A 17,832-nucleotide genomic window follows, 5' to 3' on the forward strand; every position below is an offset into this window, starting at 1 on the left:
CAAGCTCCACCATGTTAAACGTTCCTTCAACTTATTGTCTACTTGTCAATGTCTTAATGGATGATGGATTAGGATACTTGACAACATATCCATGAATACATGTTTCCACAATTAAAGACCAGACTCACTTCCTGCTAGTAGATATCATGATCACAGAATAACATACCAGCTGTTTCTATGACTGCCTGCAAAGTAGTGCTTTTTTTTAACTTCACACACTGTCGTTTCTAAACTTTGTTTCCTTGTGGTAGTATATGCTGGGTTTTCAGTGGTCCTTCCTTAGCATAAAAAAACAGAGATAACATATGTCTTATCCACTGAGGCTGGAAAAAAAGGCCATGTAACTACAAGGACAGGTTTTTGTTACATTGTGAATCATTTAAATATATATTAGACTTCCTTCAGATGTAATATTTCCAGCTGTTATCTAAGTAATTTGCTACCCATGATAAGAGGGATGATACATGGTTACTCTGATCACAATATTTAATAACTGGATGTAGAGTTGGTATTCCTTTTCAGAAACATGTAAGGCCAAGAACTAAATCAATGAAAACCCTGGAAGCAGGCTTTTACAATTACTATTAATCGCCAAATGCACCTGCTACTGCTTTCTGCGCCATCCCGGGTGGCTTATTTGTTCCTAAAGGATGCATAAAAACAGCCTTCAATGATCCAGGAAATCCACTGATGGCTCATCTTTTATCAGTTTGCAGTCTGAGATTTTGTCCAATTTAATATTAAATGGGCATACCACAGCAATCTATTGGCACAAATATCCGGTAATCTGAACCAACTCAGCACCAGGCCTCATATCCTCTATGGGGTGTCACTCCCTGGAGTCAAATGCTAATGCACCTTGGCAGCCAGAAGCACTCTCATGAGCTGAGTCATATCAGCCCAAGATGATTATAACACTGGACTACAGTTTGCAACTCCTTAGTACAATTTTCAGGTTACTATCTAATACTCCGAAACTCTTTACACATAATTCTTAAATCACTGGGAGTATGTACCGTTTGTAGGCTACTTTTTCCATTGGTGCACACTAACTGTGTCAATGGGTATTGGTGTTAAAATGGCCTGGAAACTCCCAGAATTACACAGAGGTTCTGGAACCAGATTGAACAGGACTCAATAATGGAAATAGGCAAATAGCAAGGCAAAACCCAGATTTATTAACACCAAAATAAATCAGCGACAGCATACAAGCATAAAATGCTGTTGCTCTCAGCGTGCTTATCAAAAACAACATATTTTATATTCATTATAATCATAACTGACAAACTGCAATCTTAGTTAAGAAAACCTATAGGGTACAGGGATTGGATAATAGTAGTGACTGTATATACATTCTATAAGGGTTATAGTTCTGATTGGGTTACGCCTATCTGATGGCTTCTCCTGAGACCACATCTAAATTGATAAAAGTAAAAATGCATGACCTACAATACAATAAACTAGTGGTTGGCATGAGACGTACTGGGCGGCAAAGCATCAGGGGTTTTCATTGGTTGGCTTATTCTAACCAACCTTGGACAGCGGAGAGGTCATCAAGACATGATTCAGGCAGGAGTAGGAGGAGAGAGGACTGCAGACAGTTTTCCTTTTAATTAATGAAGATGCCATCCCTCTTTTCTAGGCCATGAGCAGGATGATTCCCTTATTATTTGGCCTTATGTGGAGTCTTATGTCTGGGGATAGGTGTAGGGAGTAAGGCAGGTGTTTTATCTATGTTCATTGCTATTGAATAGAGAGTGTTCTTCAATTTTGAATCACCTGCGATAGGACTGTGTGTGGAATTATTGCACCCTGCATTTATTAGGATTTTAGCTAATATTGGTGCAAGTGTTATGGTTTCCTCTACCACTGGGGACACTCTTGAGCTATTACCCATAGCGTCTTTGGGCTTATAATGATCCTGTTCCTGGCTTACAAAGAATGGTTGTTCTATTATAAGACATTTATTAACTGGGGAGTATCCCTTTTGCATCCTGAAATGCACTTCCCCCGATCTGAAACCACTAACCTAATCCTGGATTTGGTGCTATTTTTCAGTTTATTATTGTGTGCGTCATGTATGTGCTACTATGCCTACAGCCCTGCTCCAATGCGCTATGCAAATAAAAACATTTACAAAATACCCCTTTTTCCTTCAGTTTCTTGAACCTTTTTGTATTTCTGTCATGCACAATTTAAACATATTGCACACCATCAATTAAGGTTATTTCGTGGAGGAAGATCCCACAGTAATAAGTGGATTGAAACATGTAAGGCTAGGTCTTTAGGGATTTTTGTGAAAATGCACTGTGCACATACATTGGAGTATATGACCATGATTTTAACATCTTCAATGCAATTGCATTATTGTTTTCCTTGTTGTGTATTGTACATATGATGCATGTTTATCATTGTAAACATACTTTATTATATCACTATCCTTACATTTTACTGAATTGTTCGGGAGACCAATGTATTTGCCATTGACACAATCAAAAATAACATTGCATTTTTTGAAAGATTCTTTGTTTTACGGGTGTAGAAGGCTCCATCAGTGTACTTGCAAGTTTTATAGGACCTCCGTCTGTGAGTAGACATGTTCCTGTTTAATATACCACAATTCAAGTATGGTATATAGTTTTGTTTTCGATTTCTTACTGTACATTTCATTGGTGTGAGTTCACCTGAAGCATACAGTGTGTGAGACCAACCTAGTTTTCATTTTCATAACAAAAATCATTCCGAAAATTCTATAAACGGGCAAAATAACTATAGTCAATATCAATGCATTGCTTCGTTCAGCTGTAGCACTTACATTACTGCTTATGTTTGTAATTAATATTAAGTCTGACATATTTTTCAATGTGTGTCCAAGGGCATCATCTTTGGAGATACGACAACATTTAATGGTCATGCACGCCTAGACCTTTCCTGCCTACAAGTAAAACTAGCTGCCATCCTTGGAGGTCAGATTAGATTTGAAACTATCTGGCCCATACTACAGAAGAGTCAAGATGGTGCAATGGCACAAAAGCAATTGTGCACAGTATTAGCTCTGGGACAAAAACTGTCTTGTGCAAAAAGTATTTCTTTAATGCATTTGTATATCCCTGCAATGCATTCCCTGGCGTGGAAAGGGCAAGGTATACGCTCTAGGACAAACACTGCAAGAGTGCATACATTCAATGTATTTTCCCTAGTGCTGATAGTGAGCAAAACTGCACTTGCACAGTGCAAATTTACTGCTATAAATTCCCTGAAGGAATAACTTAAATACTCAGTGCTATGCATTGGCACTAGGCTAACACAATACCTATGAATGCGTAGTGCAGAAATGTTGACAACATTGCGTCATATTCGTCCAACAAAGCAACAATGAGGTCTGTATTATTTTAGGAGAAATGCACATTTACTCTAGTAAATTTAAGATTACGAAAGAACCCATTCCAATCAAAAGAGCAGCTAATCTGATGGGTAGTGGAGGGGTCATGTGACAGGATCATCTCATTGTCAATGTGAAATCTATGCTTTTCAATCAGGAGTCTTGGGACATTGATGGATTAAAGTGTGGTGGAAACGACAGGTTTAAGATAAGTGGTTTACATTTTTCTCTGGCATTACTCAGCTTTAGGCAGCAGACCCTCGCCCAGGGAATCATGTGGATGAATTTTAAAATGTGTATATTTTACACATAATTATAAATGTGTGTTATGTGCATATGAGAAATACATTGCTGGTATTTCTTGAAGACTGGAGATCAGTCCATTTAAGGCAATTTAAACCAGTGCTTGACATCAGGAATCCACATTCTAGGATGAACTGAAACACAACATGTGATTCTTAGTGACCCATTTAAATACAAAACAAACATTTTAAATCAAACAAATGTTGTTAGATTGGCGTTGACCTATTTTTCAGGGAGGACCACTTGATGTGTTGAAACAAAGGAACCTAAAACTGCCAGGATTAAAACATTTTAGAAATATCATTTAAAAGGATCACAGGTATTTGTTGAAGAGAATTAGAGGATAGCCAATTAATCTAAAATTATTCAATATTTTATTTGTTGCATCTACTGATTGGTTTACTAAAATACTATCATTTACGGACAGAATTATTTTAAATGTTCTATATACTTTTGCAATAGAAATAAAATATCGATAGCAGATTAGCTCATGGGATTATTAAAGAGCTGTAATCCATTTAGGGATGAGGATATTGTGACGCTGAATATGCAGAAAAGTATTACCCTGCCATTTATTTTAAAGTATTTTATTGCCATTTCTTAGCAAATTTAAGGAATTACATGTGCTATGTTACGGCGTGATTATAATGCAGTATTCTTTGCTCTTTAACTAACAGTATATAAACATTAAACAACATTTAACAGTAACTGTCCTCTGGCTGCATTGTATTTACATCGGTTCCTGTTTCTTCATTTGCGGCTTTTCCTTAAGGTGGCGTGATGCTGCGAGGTTTGGGAATTCTGGCTTGGGAGGGACTGCTTGGAATGTGGAGTCCAGTTTGTGCTGCGGTTTTATCATGCGGTGCTAATGAGTTCATGGGGTTTTGTGATCTGCCGAAAAGTTTATGGGCCTCATTCCGAGGTTGGAGGTAGTCATGGCGCTATTAGCGCCATGACTACCTCCAATACCGGTACCGAGTCCGCCTTTGTTCAATGGGGACTTAGCAGTCTATTCCGACCTTTGTGGGACTGGTAAATCCCATTGAAAAAGCCATTCCCCATTCCCATTTCAGCCCCCATATGGTTCAATGGGAAGGTGCTAATAACGGTACCGCAAATCGCAGGACCGTTATTAGCTCTGAAGTCCCTTAACGGGCCCCGTCCATAAAGTCTGGTAAAACCAGGCGTTAAGGAAGGGACCCGCTAAGGGACCTCGGAATAGAGCGCAAAGGGATTACCGGCACCAATGTCCTTAACGGTGCCCGGTATCCCTTTGCGCCCACCTCGTAATGAGGCCCAATGTCTCTTATTAGGGCTTTTCATGATTCAAAAGTGTTGTTTATGTCCCCGTCTGTTCTGGTGATTCCTGCGTTCCAGGCGCTGGTTTCTGCCTCTGTCCATCTCTCCATCTCCTTGATCCAAGCTTCATATCTCATTCCTCTAGGCGATTTCCATGCAATCGCTATTGCTCTCTTCGCAAGGATGCACGCCATGTCCATTAGCTTTATAATGTGTTTGTGTTTGCTTGGTCTGGGGAATGTTCCTAATAAGCATTCTTTCGGGGTCCATTTGCACCTGTTCACTCCCGCTTTCCTGCGTATTTGTTCGACTTTAGTCCAAAGCCTAGCACCTTGTGGCAGGTCCAGTACATGTGAATCATGTCTGCACCTTAGTTGCTGCACCAGGGACAGTGCGATCGGGCTTGTTTGTTGAAGCCAGCTACCCTGTGCGGGGTCATGTAGTTCCTGTATAGAATATTCAGCTGTATGAGTCTGAATCTGGTGTTTCTTGACACCTCTTTCCGGTAGATTAGCGCTCTCCCCCATTAATTCTCGTCATGGCGTACCCAGGTCTTTCTCCCATCTTTCTTTCAGTGGCGTACTGCGGAAGTTGGGTCTATCCGTTATTTGATTTATAATCTGGATATGGGTTTCCAGCCATCACTTAGGTTGTGCATTTCTTGCAGTAGGGGGTATTGTGATGGTTCCTCAGGCCATATGCTCCATTTCTTTTTTGCGGTGTGTTTGACTTTGGTACCTCAGAAACTGGCCTTTTGCTAATCCTTCCTGTGTGTGGAGAGATTCGACGTCTCTGAAGGTTCCATCATTGGACATGTCCCCCCAGGTGTACAGTCCCACTTTTTCCCACTTTCTCATCGACTGTAGGTCGTTGAGGTTTGTGCATACATCCACCATTATGGGGGTTTCAGGTGAGTATGGATGGTGCAATCTGAGCATCGAGCCGGTCTTGTTCCACACTTGTTTGCCTAGTCTCACTATCATGGGGATGCTTATTTGGTCGATCAGAGGGCTCCACAATGCTTCTTTGGGGAAAGTTGGGGCTATCTGGTGTTGTAGTAGCCCTATTTCAGCTGATGGGTCGTCTGACATCCACTTCATGAAATGGCTGAGCTGGGCTGCCAGATAGTATTTTTGAAGATCAGGTAGTTGTATCCCTCCTTCTTTGTGCGATAGTGTCAGTATGTGGAGGGGTAATTTATGACGGGTCGCACCCCATAAGAATTCCTTTAGCAGAGATTCTAGCTTCTTGAAGAAGGGTGGTTTGATGTAGTAGCACATGTTTGTGAAGTAGTACAAGAATCTTGGGAGTATTATCATCTTTGTAATGAAGGCTCTGCCCATCATGGATAGCGGTAGCTTGGACCAGAATTTCATGGAGTTACGTAGCCCTTTGATCACTGCTTCTGTGTTGCAGTTGTGTGAGCTCTGGCGTATGCTATATGTTGACCCCCAGGTATCGGAACGTTTCTGGCTGCCACTTGATTCCCACCCTGGGTAGGTCTGCTTCATTTACCCCTCTGAGTCCTGCTAGTGGGAATGCACAAGATTTCTGTTTGCTGAATTGTATCCCTGAGTATCGTGCAAAGTTGTCCAGTATGTCAAGTGCTGTTGGAGCATTTAATTGGGGGTCTCTTAGGTATAGTAGCACGTCGTCGGCGTATAATGAGATTATGTTGTAGCTCGTGCCCACCTTTATCCCTGCATCGAAAAGTTGCTTCCTGAAATAGATGGCTATTGGCTCCAGCCCTAGGATGTACAGCATTGGCGATAGCGGATATCCCTCCGTAGTGCCTCTCTGTATCGCCCAGGCCTTTGACACCACTTTTCCAGTCTTCACTCTTGCCACAGGGGCGTTGTATAGTACTTTGACCCATCTCACGAAGCTTTCCCCAGACCCGAATCCCCTCAGGGTCTCAATTAGCCATTCCCAGAATGTAGAGTCAAACACCTTGATGGCATCTAGGGATAGCACCACCATGCCTTCATTGCTTCCCTACGTGTGTGCCATGACATGATGGAGTCTCTGCAGGTTAGCTGTGGTGTTTCTACCCGGCACAAACCCATTTTGGTCTTCGTGGACTAGAGATCCCACTACCCCAGCAAGTCTCTTGGCTAATATGGTAGTTAGGATCTTGCTATCGTAATTTAGCATTTCCAGAGGGCAGTAGGAGTCACAGTTGCTTGCAAGTTTGTTGGGCTTGAGCATTGGGATTATGAGTGTTTCTCTCATACTTCCTGGTAGGGTTCCTGTTTCGTATGCTTCCTGAAATACTTCATGCAGTATTGGGGTTAAGGTTGATTCGTAAGCTTTGTAGAATTCCGGCGGGCGGCCAGCGCTCCCTGGGGTTTTGCATGCGGCGAGGGATCTGATTGCTTCTGTTACATCTTCTGTAGTGATCTCCTCCTCCAGAGCCTCTCTTTGTTCCTTGGCTAGTTTGGGGAGATCTATCTCTTCCAAGGTGACCTTAATGTCCTCTCCTGGTACACTTGTGTCATGGGCGTAGAGCTCGGAGTAGAACTCAGTGATGGCGTCATTGATCGGTGATTGTGTCCTGTGTGTTACTCCATTTTTGTCTCTGATCTCGGTCGGTAGGTGTCTTGGATGTTCCCGTTTGCACAACCATGCCAGTAGTCTACCTGGTTTGTCAGCTTCTTTATGTGCTCTGGCGGTGCGTGTTGTGAAATCGAACTTGGATAGTCTCTCCCAGGCTGTCCGGCAATTGTTTCTGATCTCCTTCAGTTTTTTCTCATTCCCACTGGTGCTCAGAGGATTATCTTCTAGTAGTTTTATCTCGCTTTCCATGTTCTGTAGTTCTCTTCTTAGTTGTTTCTGGACACCTCCGGCTCCCGCTATGGTTTCTCTTCACGTTACCACTTTCATGGCTTCCCATAGGGTGTTCCATCTGTCAACTATGCCCTTGTTTAAGCCTATGTGTTCTTTGAGTTTTTCTCCAAGGTTTTCATTAAACGCTTGATCAGCAAGTGCCTCAGTGGGCATTCTCCACATCGGGATTCGGGGCCAGGGGCCCCTGACCTTCCATTGCATGAGTAAGGGGGAGTGGTCCGAGATCGATCTGCCTAAGTAGTCGGCGGATTCTGCATACATTAGTTGTTCTCTGTCAATAAATAGATCATCTATTCTGGTGTGTAGGCTGTGGGGAGCCGAGTAATAAGAATAGCATCTTTCGGAGGGGTGTAATTCTCGCCATACATCACCCAAGTGCAGATGGTCTATCGTGGTGGTCAGCGCTTGTGAGGCTGTGGTTTTTTTTGGTTGTTGTGGTGGTTCGGATCTGTTGATGGTTCCGTCTTTAACACAGTTGAAGTCCCCCCCATATGAAGGTTCCATCTCTGTGGTGGGTCATTTTGGCGTATGGTTGCTTGAGGTGCATAGGTATGCCATGGTGGGGGAAGTATTAGTTCACTGTGCATATTTTGACATGTTCGATTAAGCCCCACATTATCAGGTATCTGCCTTCTTTGTCTGCTTCCGTTCCTTTTAGTTGAAATGGTGTTTCTAGGTTCACCCATGTGTATACTCCTTGTGCGTATTTGGAGTAGTGCTCACCTCCTCCTTGGCCTCCCCAGCATTCAGTTAGCTTTGCCGTTGCTTCCTCCGTTAGGTGGGTCTCTTGGAGTCTCTTGGAGTAATGCGATCGATATCCTCTTTCTTCGTAAGAAGGATTGGATTCGGTAAGTATGTCCCCATTCCTCTCACATTCCATGTCATTACCCTGAGTTGTGTTGCCATTGTTGATTCTTGGGGGTTCTTGTGTCTCAGCCCCGGTTCGGTCCCCGTGATGGCCGATTCTTCTTGTTCTCGGCTCTCTCATCTGGTCCACCTTCTTCTTTGGATCCGTGTCTAACGCTGTTCATTTCCTTTGATTAATTTGTCGTTCGCAGGTCGAGGGCTGTGTTACAAACAAAACAAAAAACATAACAGTAACTGGTGCGCCCTGCAACTGCGTTTCCATTGCGGTGCTCAGGCGCCCTCGTGTCGTCTAGTCCCATCCTGGGTTTCGAACCCGAGTGTGGATGTGCTGGCAACAGGCCTGCACTATTGTGTTCGTGGGTTAGTGCTGTGTGCTCGGGTGAGGAGGCCGGGCGAGTTCTGTATGCTGTTTTTTGGCTGCATGGTGTTCCTGTCGCTTCTATGTTTTTTTCTGGATTCATGGTTGAAAGTTGGGATGCAGGTGCTATTCCTTGTTGCTTCGCTGTTTTAGCTCCGGGCTCCTTGGGAGGGTGTCTCTCCTTCTTCTGCTAGGTTGTTGTGCTCCATCCACATGGTGGCAGCGGCCGGGGTTCCCAAGAATATTGCGCGGCCCTTGTATATCACCTTCAGCCGGGATGGGTATAGTAACATGTACTTTAGGTTTAGTTGTCTGAGCTTGGCTTTGATTGGGACAAAGAAATTTCTCTCTCTTTGCACCGCAGTGTGTAGTCGGGGTAGATGGCGATCTTGGAGTTGTCTCGTTCTATCACTCCCCCCTCTCTGGAGTATTTTAGTATGGTTTCCCTATCCTGAAAGTTGAGGAACTTTGCAATTATTGAGCGGGGATATGAGCCCGGCAGTGGTTTCTTTTGAAGAGATCTATGTGCCCTTTCCACAGCGAAACCCTGCGTTAGTTGCCCTGCTCATATTTCCTGCTGTATCAAGGTTTCTATGTAGGCTATCGGGCTCGGTCCCTCCGTGCCTTCGGGTACTCCAAGCATCCTTATGTTACTGCGCCTTGCACACCCTTCAGCCTCTTCAGATTGGGCCTCTAGTGTGATCACTTTTTTTTCCAGTTCGGCCATTCGGGCCTTAAGGTCTACCGTATCCCCTGACGTGTCCTGGAGGGCCGTTTCTGCGATAGTAACTCTCTCAGCAAGGTTTCGGGCGTCTTGACGCATAAGCTGCATGTCCGACTTTACTTCATCTATTTTGGTGTCTATAAATGTCCTTAGTGCGGCAATGGCCTCTAGTACTTGGTTATCTTTGCCGTCCCCTTCAGTCTTTTGGTGGCTTTTGGTGTCGGGGGTTGACGTGTGTGGTGTGGCATGTGTCTTGGTTGTAATGTAGGTGTCCACTGTGGAGGACTTCCCTTTGTTTCTGGAGGAGGACATTGTGATGTTGTCCCGTGTTTTAGATGTGTCGTGGGTAGTGCCTTTGAGTCCCGTCGTGCTTTTTAGTTTTGATGAGATCTGCAGCTTGCAGTTTATGCTTTTAGGTTGCTTGGGATTGCTTTATTTGTAGGGTTGGTCTCATTGCACCTCTTAGTTATGGTGGGAGAGGATTATCATTTATGCCCCTGGTTTAGGGGTGTTTGTGGGAGCGAGCGCTGTGGGTTAGAGCAGTTGTTGGCTGGAAGTTAAGGGATCCAATTCGAATTGTGCTATTCTCCTTTCTGTCCAAACAGAGTGTTTGGTGGGAGCGGCTGCGTGGTGGCTCCATACAGAGCGTTTCTTGGGGGTATGAGGGTTTGTGGGTGTGGGGCCAGCTTTTGGAGTTCCTCAGTGTTCTCCATTGCGTTACCTGGTGAAAGTGCCACTGTGTGCTGGCCCGAGTGCCCTGTATCACTGTGTTCTGCTGTTGGTGTTTGGTGTCACCGCGGCTCCCCTGTCGCCTCCCGCTGCTTCGGCTCACCTTGTTACTGCTGGTTTGCTGTGGGGCCCTCTCGTCGGGTCTCTCTGCCCTTCAACGTTGTCTTGGGGAGAAGGGGAGGGGAGGGCGAGCAGCCGATCTCTCGTTTCGCTCCCGCTTCGCCTACCAGCACGGAGCTCCGTCGGGTGGGGTCCTTCTTGCCCCTCGCCTTAGTGCAGTGGCTCCGATTCCTCTCAGGTGCAGGTGGCTGTCTCGGGATGCCTCTATCCTACTCCGCATGTGCCTCCTTCTTCCTGTTTGTCGACTGTCGGGTGTCCGCAGTCTGAGTCCCGGTGGCGGCTCATGCTTCCTTTTGGCGTTGGGGTGAGGCTTGGGTGCTGTGTGTTGGACGTCTTTTTTGTCGCCTCTCCCCGCTTTGCACCATTAGTGGGGAGTGTTGTCTGATTAAGTGTCCTGCGCTGTAATGTTTTGGCAGCGGGCTGCTGTTCTCCGCCTAGTGGAGCTGGCTCCAGATAGTGGCTGCCACTTTGTGTGACGCGATGGAGAAGAGGGGGTCGGAGCGCGGGTTGGTTTTCTCTCGGTTCCCCTATCCGATTTTTCTGGAGATTACCCAATATGGATCGGGTATCGCTGCTGCTTCTCTCGGATCGATTCTTTTAGGATCGTGGTGCTTTACATACACCTCTGCAGGATCAGGTTATGGCAACTCGGCCGGAGCTCGGCGTTCCTGCTTCCTCACGCCATGAGCACCAGCCTCGCCCCCCAGGTATTACCCTGCCATATGGACATGCTTCCAAGGCTCAACTATATCATTAGCACAAGACAGAAAGAATACTATTGTGTGCAAATAGAAGAATGTTAAACCTTGTTTGTACAGTTGAATATCGTTCTATTGGGTAGCAATATCAGTCTCCATGCAATAAGATGTAAGTATATACGGGATTCCTCCGCTAGAGAAGCTAACAATAACCTAGGAGGTTTATTGCCACCATCATCATTGTAACCAGTATATGTGATGACTGGGAGCCATGAAACATTCCTGTTATCTTCAGCGATGGATTCTTGTGATATTATTCACCGCCCAAAAGACCCATGGAAAGTTGTCGCTACTGTATCATGTTAACCAACCACTTCAGAGTGTAATGAGAGAGAGCCTACATTCCTGGCTGGCTTGGCTTCTTGTTTAGCGGATGGGTGTGCATTGCAGTGGAAGGAAACGGTGCACAGAAGATTTTTCATATGGAATCAAATTCTACATCATTTTATACGTTTTCCTCCTTTCTGCCAATGGAGAGTCAATGAAAAGTGCAAAAACACATTTTATCCAGCATCATCGCATCTAAGGTTGCATTTTACACATCACTAATCATGAACTTAGATAAATAAATGTTACATATAAGAAGTCTGTAGCAAGCAGTCAGAAGGTTACAGAGCAGAGTGGGAAATGCACACAGGCATTCAGCTGCTCAATGGCCATGTTGTAAATGCCTGCTGCATTCATCTGTCTGCAGGCATATTAACTAAGCATGGACATACTGTCAGTGCAGCCAAAGATGCTCTGTTTGTAGATTCTGGAGTGGAAACGAGTGGCAATAAATTTCAGTGCTCCCAGAGACGTGTGTTGTTATCGATTACAGGATTACAGTTTCCCTCTCCCACTCCTATTCCCTCTGTCAAAACCAAATATTTTCCGCCAATATGGCATGTTGAACATCTATTGGATTCCTATGGACATTCATTGTTTTACATGGGATAAAGGAGAGTTGTCCATATTGATTTAGCTCAAAAGAAAATATTACGACTTAGAACTAATTTTCCAAATATGAACGGAGACCAACTGACATTCAGCTAAGTCACAACTTGCCTTCAATTGCCGAGTGGGAGAGAGCAAGACAGACTGAAGAGCCCAGCATGCTTTAGAGCTCAGGTAATCCCCCCAATAGATAACCAATAATGGAAGAATAATAGTTTTCCATAGGTACTATGTTAGTAAGTAAATCCCTTGATTCACACACCTACCATGATCAATTTCACTGAGATTACTGATGGGCCCATTGAGTGGCTTTAATGAAAGCCGTATTTGAAACAACAAGAAATGTTCCCCCAGGAATGAGTAAATGTTCTCTATAGTTTAAAAATACAATTCACAACATTGTTGTAGACCCTTAAGAGGATATACCTACAGCAACCCTATTGAGATGCACGACTTAGGGCCTAATTCATGGAACCTTTAGCGTGGTGCCAAGTGACTTTTCATGGCCAACAAACACCCTGATTCACAGAGAGGTGCACAATGTATTTTTGTTCACAGCGCGGTGCAAAATGTATTTTTGCAGAGCAAAGTCACTTTTCACCACCCATTCATCGTGTTGCAAAGAGTACTTTTGCGGTGCAAAGTGATTTTGCTCCACAAAAATACACTTTTCATTGCTCTGTGAATCAAGGTGTCTGTTGGAGTGCAAAGTCACATTACACCAGTGCAAAGACACTTAGCACCGCGCTAAAAATTCCATGAATTAGGCCCTTAATCTGAGAAGCAAAAGATGCTAACACACTGGGCTTATCCAATTATTTAGCTCATATATTTAAGCAATATGACCCGAGCGGCGGGGGCATTACTGATTTAGGTAATGTCCCGGGGGCCCATAGTTGCCTGACCGGGCCACTAAAAGCATTTTCTTCTGTCCCGAAGCGTTTCAGGACAAAAAGAAAAAAAAGACCAAGAAAATGGCCGCTGAGAAAGGGAAAACAGAGTCCGTTTTCACTTTCCATGGCGGCCATTGGGAGCAGACGCCCTGGAAACAGAAGTGTTTCCAGTGCGTCCGCTCCTGAAAAAAAAGGAGAAGAAGGTAAGTGGAGTTGGGAGGGCGGAACGGAAGAAGGGGGAAAAAAAACGTACCTGCATCCCCGGTGGGGGACGATGGAAGCCTCCAGCCGTGTGGAGGCACGGAGCAGGGATGGGCCTGCCCCAAGTCTCCACACGGCTGGAGGCTGCCATCGGCCCCCACCGGGGACAAAGGAACAAGAAGGCAAGTGTGGTTGGGAGGGCAGGGAGGAGGGAGGAAAGGGGAGGGAAAACAAAAAAAAAACCTTACCTGAGTCCCCGGCGGGCAGTGAAGGCAGCCTCTCAGCCGTTGAGAGGCTCGGAGCGGGGATGGCCCTGCTTTGAGCTTCCTCATTGGCTGAGGGGGCCCCCTTGCCATAGACAAGGAGTCTGGAATCTCGGTCGAGAATCGAGGGATTCTCGGCCGGGTAATGACCCGACGAGAGCCAATCAGAATGTGTGTTGCATTCTGATTGACTCTCGCCGGGTTCTAATTAAAAATACTTACAATGTCATAGATCTAAAATAATATATACAATATACATCAAACAAATAGACAGTATCACGTGTGCCACAGTATGAATATATAGATATAAAAAAGAACAAAGCCCATGAAAAACCAATCTTCACATAGAAACAAAATACAATATTTAAAATAAATGCAACAAAATCAATCCTCACCCTATCTTTATAAAAACTGTTTTGAATAACAATGTACAGCTAATCTGATTCGAAGGTGTTATGTCATGAGAGGGTCTACGTAGGGTCACGCACAGGCAAATAGTACAGTTAAATTTCATCTTGGGTTCTATGGTGATTGCACATTACAAAGGTTTTGGTGGATATACTGATATCACCATCTTCGTCATGACCAAATGATAGCTGAGTTCCTTAGGAATGGTCAGTACTGCAATTCCGCGCTCTTCCAAATATAAGTTAAGACAGATGAAAGATCAAATAGATTGTGCGATGATATATTCAGATGATCAGCCGACATGTGTTTTGACCCCCCAGTCCTTCTCAAGGCTCAATATTACTGTTTGTTAAGACTGTCTAAATGTTGTGCTCTTCGATATATAATAATTACTTCTGATGTCTAATAGTTCATATATTACCTCTATGAATGGAGGAATATCCTTAAAGTATGTCACAATACACAGGATCGTTCCCGGGTGCCGCTGCTTGGCAATGGCTGACCCTGTAATTGATAATGACAAAAGTCAAAGGAAAACATAATCAAACATAGGGTTGCAGAAACTCCTGCTAGCTAAGCTAGGAGACTACCCATTACCAGTGAGTCAACCAAATAAAGTAAATACAGTGCACACAGTCTTGCTGTGAACAACTAACCAAGGGGCTGGACAGGACGCTATTAGAAGCAGCTAACCAAGGAGGGTCAAACCTGAACCTGAGCCGTTATGGGTACCAGGGAAGCATGCTATAAATATAAAGACATCTTACGCTCACATCTACACTGGTGTGTGCCATGCAGACTGAGGGGCACGGCGCAGAATGAACAAATTCCTCAAAAATGTACCCGACATAAACACAACAAAATATGTGCTTTATGCCTATCCGGGCATCACCTTGTCCAGATGAAATAATCCCACATTGGTGTTAACTATGGAAAATACCTTGGTAAACCAGAAGTGGTCTAACCGAAGAGGAGAGGATGTATTTAATTCATCAGCATCTCTTAGCAATTTAGCAGGTGAGCACCATCCTCCCCTGAGAGTGTACGGTGCACCGAATGCCCGAGCATGTGCAAATGCCACTCATGGTGCATGTTCGGTGAGAACGGAGAGACCGACAGCAGGAGAGTGTTAGCATCTCAATACCCTAATTTCTATGCGTAGGTGTAAATAAAAAAAAACAGAGAGATTTTAAACTCAACTGGTTGTGCAGGGAAGATCTGCATGACCACGTGACCAAGTGGACTCACTGCACAACGTCAACTGGAAAGAAAGTATGTACAACGCAGAGGTCAGAGCAAGCCATTTAAATGGAGGCTGCTGCTAGTCACCTGATAGGCCCCTACCAAATCGGGTCAGTGACCTCAAGCCCGCAACATGAGTGCCATCTTAGAAAGGTGGATTTGTTGGTCGACAAACACAAGTTGTGTCAACTGCTAACTCTGACCCTACAGAGTCACATACTGAGGCATATTAATACACCCTAATATTATGGAAAAAACTACATCTCAAATAAAAAAGTTTAATGCCAATGGCAATGGCAAGAAGAAGATTACTGCGTTGGCCATAAATACCAGGCCGAAAGAGCAAATAGTCCTAATGGTATTTCTTAATGGCTCCCTCCCGCAGAAAAATGACGTATACATAAAAGGACGGTATTAACATGGGTGTAACGTCAGTGTTTGGTGAAGCTGAAGACATAGACTAAATAATGGATATGAGCAACACACACCAGTGGAAATAATAATTCAATCACACGTCTTTCATAGGAGCCAAGCCAGTGAATACAGCATGGCTCTTTCATAAGCAATGTATGTCACAGATTGGAAACATTCTTAACTGTATCCAGCAGCCACCACAAAAAATGTATTCACAAAGTGTTAAAATTCTACAAAAAGGGGAACCAGAAGGGCTGTGCTGTTTTTACAATGAATTCAAGACCTGTGTTCAGTGATGCAAACATGTGCAGCATGCATCATTTAGCCCTCGTATCTGAGACCACAGGGACACTCAATAAAGTAGACCACTTTTGTGGTTTTACAATTTGCAAAGCTTTTTAAAATGTCATGTTTTGCATGTTTTGTCCCCAATATCTAAAGATCTGATCTTCTGGAGAAACCCACATACCAAGCGTGTGCCACATGTAAAGTGGCCATGCAGTGGGCGTAGGTCCTAGTGGGCAGCTACATACCAGGCTCCCTGAAATTTGGAGTATAACAAGATGTCCTTTACATTTTTGGAACGTTTGAAGGCAATCAGTGGTAAAGGTTCATGTGGGATGCTCAATTGTATTGAGGGCCAGAACTTCTTAATGAGATTTTTAGAGCAAAAGTACTGGTACTGTGTGTAAGAGCACATCCCAGATTGTTCTGGGTAGGTTGTTCACAAGGGTGAGAAGTGTCTCCCTAGGCATGAAGCTTGTCCTCTTGAGAGAGTGTGAAACCAATGTCTTGGGATAATCTTGATCCTTTATTCTCTCACTCAGATCTTTTTCATGATGTTTATAGTCTTGTGTATTGGAACAGCGTCGTCGAAGAAGCAGGTACTGTCCATAATGTAGACCGTCTTTAACACTTCCAGGGTGGAAACTTGAGAAGTGTAGAAGAGTGTTCCTGTCTGTAGATTATATATAGAGAGAGCAAGTCAAAGTGTCCCCACAGTTGTTTTCAAGACACAGGTTTATACAGTCAAATAAGTTCCAGAGTGTTTCTGGCGGGCCAGACCAGATAATCAGGAAATCCTGGATAGAAAAGGATTGTTCGCAGATAAAATAAATTGCTGTTCAAAAGAAGCCATAAATAAGATGGCTGGACAAGGCACAAAAGCCGCACCCATTGCTGTACTGTGTGTCTGAAAATAGAACTGATTTTTGTCTTGGGAGGATAGCTCAGGGGCAACAAACTCACCTTGGAAGCAAGACTACTCAGATCAACATAGGTCCGATACCCAGGTCCGCGCTCGGAATCCTCTGGGTATTAAGCGCGTTATAAATAACCAATAAAAAAATAATAATTGGGAACTTAAAGTAATGTTTGAAGGGCCATAGTTAGCAATTCAAGGATAAATTCTGAGGGAACACTTTGTTGAATATTCTCACAAGTAATATGTTCCCTAGTGCACTAGACAGCCTCCTCTTGTGGGATGCTTGTATAAAGCACTTTTATATAGTGGTAACTAAGATATCCTGCTCCGTGTCAAAACGGAGACCTTGAAATAGTAAGATGACAGAGGTGGAGATCCTAAAATAGGTAAGGGTGCGTTGATTGAAGGGCTGAAAAAAAAATGTCAATGAATTTACATATTGGCTCTAAGACAGAGCCCCACCCTGCTACTTTTGGCCGGCCAGGTGGAGGGATGGGGATCCGTATACATTTTAGGTATTGCGTAGAATGAAGGGGTGCGCTACTGTGAAAAATGTAAGAATTATAATTCATCCTGTGTTATCCACTGCTGCTGGACCACATAGGTTGAACTTTCCAGAATTATTTTTTTCATATAAAGGGTCATTTCTAAGGGTGGTTTAGAAAACCCTGTCATCGAGGAGTTCCATTTCCATGGTCTGGCATTGGGAAGCATTACATACCACTATTCCTCCTCCTTTTAACAACTGGTTTTATAGCAAAGTCCATATTCTGTGTCAACGACTGGATGGCTCGACTCATTAGATATGGAGATAATGAATACCTGTTCAGGTAGCAAGGGTCTGCTATGAATATTCTAATTTTGAACCACAACGGTCAAACATA

Source organism: Ambystoma mexicanum, chromosome 6q (assembly GCF_040938575.1).
Source record: "Ambystoma mexicanum isolate Mex_15411 chromosome 6q, UKY_AmexF1_1, whole genome shotgun sequence".
NCBI classification, from domain to species: Eukaryota; Metazoa; Chordata; class Amphibia; order Caudata; family Ambystomatidae; genus Ambystoma; species Ambystoma mexicanum.